We start from the raw sequence: 3368 nt of genomic DNA, 5'->3' as shown, positions 1-3368 counted from the left end.
AGACTAGCCAATTTATAGATCAGAAGACCTAAAACATTAAAGAAAATATTAAACTTTGCTCAATGGTCACTTTTGGTTAGAAAAATGAAAATCAAAGCAATTCCCATAACCACTTTCACCCATTAGCTTCACAAAAATAAGAAACGAATAATAGCATTTCTCTCCAGGGAAAATGTGAAGAAATCCACACTCTCATGTTAATTGTTCCAGTCTCTTGGAAAATTATGTTACAATAGCTAATCAAATGAATAATTCAGTTGTTTCTCCAACCTCATTCCTAGGGATTAATGACATGAAAATCAGAGCTCTAGTATATAAAGAAGTGAGTAGAGAGAGGGTAAGAGAGAAATTATTGAATTTTTTCCATAATAATATGTATGTAGTTATACTACCTATAGTGTTCTTTCCCTGATGCTGAAGTATGGAAAGAGGTAAAAAAGAAATGTGATTTCTAGTTTTAGCTTTGACATGTAAAAATCTAGGTAGCCATCACTACTGTAATTACAATAAGAAAAAAGCTGAACAAACTGAAAATCAATAACTTTTCTTAGACCCATCTGAGAACTTAGGGCACAGGGAAAAACCGCCACCCTGAAATCTGGAGATACAGATAATATAGAGAATCACAGCTGAGATCATCTTATTTGGAGATGTAGCTACAGGAGCCATAAATTGGTAGAAATACTGTCTGAAAAGTAATTTTTATAAATTGCTGGAGGCTGAGAGTAGACCAGTTTGTAGTGAGAAACTCAGGTGCCCAGTCCTAGGATGGGTACCCTGCACTTTCATGGATTTTACTTCTAGGAACACCACTGGATTCTCACAGGAAAGACTATAGAAAAATTCCCTCATGTTTTATGCAGGAGGAGGGGGAAAATAACCATTTTGTCATAGGCCCAGATCAATCTCTGTAACAGAGTCAAACGCTTCTAGGAAAACTTTATCAGTGCCTTATTTGACCGGGAGGGGAGGGAAATCAGCAACTCCAGACCCCTATAGTCATCCTGTGTCATCTAAGGGGGAAAAAAGCTGAGAAATACTTGGGAAGAACACATCTTAGGGACATAGGCTCATTAAAAGACTGAGATATAAGATTATAGAATGCTTCCCCTCCTCCCACGTCTTACCACCAAAACAACAAGGTTCCAATATGATAGCAGTGGATTACAGCAGAAAGAGCTTCAAAACTCAGGCAATTTAAAAAGGAATTTTTAGAGAAACCCAAAGGCACCAGGGGATACAGAGACAAGAACGTTAGAGGAATTTGAATCCTCCAGCATGTACAGCTACAGCAAACATTAAATACAGTTTAACTTCTAGTCAGATTAACATAAAACCTCACACTAATAGCCTATGTATCTCAGTTTCTATTACTCAGCATCATGTAAGGCTTTCAACAAAAAATTAGAAGGCATTCAAATAGCCAATAAAAAAAGTGTGAAAGGACAAAGCCTCTAGCATCAGAGCTAGACTCAGATATGACACAGATGTTGGAATGATCAGACAGGGAATTTAAAATAATTGTGATTAATATGCTAAGGACTCTAGTAGAAAAAGTACACAGCATATAAGAACAGATGAGTAATATAAGCAGAGAGAAACACTAAGAAGGAATCTAAAGTAAATGCTAGAAATAAAAAACATTGGAAGAGAAATGAAAAATATCTTTGAGGGCTAATCAGTAGATTGGATAAGATCAAGGAAAGATTCAATGAACTTGGAGATATGTCAAAGGAAACTTTCAAAACTAAAACATAAAAAGAAAAAAAAATGAAATATCAGAATATCCAAGACTGTGGGACAATTACAGAAGATACAACATCTGCAATTGTGCTGTAAGTAAGAGAAGAAAAAAAGAAAGGAGCAGAAAAATATTTGAAGTAATAATGGCTGAAAATTTTCCATAATTAATGACAAACACCAAGCCAACATTTTGTAGCAGACAAAAATAACACTAAGCAAGATAAATTCCAAAAACTCTATGCCTAGGCACGTCGTATTCAAACTGTGGAAAGCCAAGGAAAAAGAGAAATATTTGGAAGAAGATAAAGGAAAAAAAATTTACCTGTGGAGGAGCAAGGATGAGAATTGCATTGGACTCTCGTAAGAAAATTTGCATGCAAGAAGAGAAAGGAAGAACTATTTAAACTATAGAAAGAAAAAATTATCTATGTAGAATGCTTTAATTCAGTGAAATCATCCTTCAAAGGTGAAGGAGAAATGAAGAATTTCTTAGACAAACAAAAATTGAAGGAATTTCCTGCCATTACATTTGCCCTGCATGAAATTGGAAATAAATGTCTTCTGAAAGAAGGAAAACGACAAGGGTGGAAACTTGGGTCTACGTAATGAATGGAAGGGCATTGAAGAAATAACTCAAAGTAAAATAAAACTTATTTTTATTCTTGATTGATAAATAGATGACTTTTGGTTAAAAGTAATAATTGTAACTAACAGTGAACTGGATAATTATGTGAAATGGATAAACAAATAACAGCAACATTATAGTAGATGAAAAGGAAAAGTTGGCAATATTCTGTTGTAAGGTACTTTCACTACCCATGTAGCAGTGTAATGTTATTTAGACATGGACTTAGATCATTGTAAATGCATACTACAAACTCTGGAGCCAACCACTAACATTTTTTTTAAAGAAGTATAGTTGATATGCTAAAAGAAGTAAGAAAATGAAATCATACAAAATGCTCAATTAAAACCAGAGAAGGCAGAGAAAGAGTGGAAGACCAAAAACAAAACAAAACAAAACAAAATAAAACAAAACAAAAAGAACAAGTGCAGCAACACAGCAAAAATAAAACAGTTGCAACAATGGTAGATTTTATTCAAACATTCGACAGCATCAATAATCACTTTAATTGTGAATAGTCTAAGTATACTAATTACAAGACAGAGACTGCTAGAGTGGATAAGAAAACAAGACCCAATAGTATGTTGCTCACAAAAAACCCACTTTAAACATAAATATACAGATAGGTTAAAAGTATGGGGGTAGAGAATGCTATATCATGTTAACACTAATAAAATGAAAGCTAGAGTAGTAGTATTAATTTCAGACAGAGCAGACTTCAGAATAAGAAAAATCTTCAAGGATAAAGAAGATTACTACATTCAGTAATTGATAGATCCAGCAAGCAGAAAATCAATAACGATATAGTTGAACTGAACAACACCACCAATCAAATGGATCGAATTGACATTTATAGAATACTTCATCCAACAACAGCAGAATACACATTTTTCTCAAGGTAATATGGAACATTCACCAAGATAGATCTGAATTGTAAAACACACATTAACAAATTTAAAAGAATAGAAATCATATATTCTACAGTGAAATTAAGTTAGAA

The sequence above is a fragment of the Propithecus coquereli genome, unplaced genomic scaffold, assembly GCF_000956105.1.
Source record: "Propithecus coquereli isolate 6110/MARCELLA unplaced genomic scaffold, Pcoq_1.0 Scaffold1, whole genome shotgun sequence".
In the NCBI taxonomy this organism is placed as follows: Eukaryota; Metazoa; Chordata; class Mammalia; order Primates; family Indriidae; genus Propithecus; species Propithecus coquereli.
The sequence above is the reverse complement of the archived record's forward strand: the minus strand, read 5'-3'. Positions refer to the sequence as shown.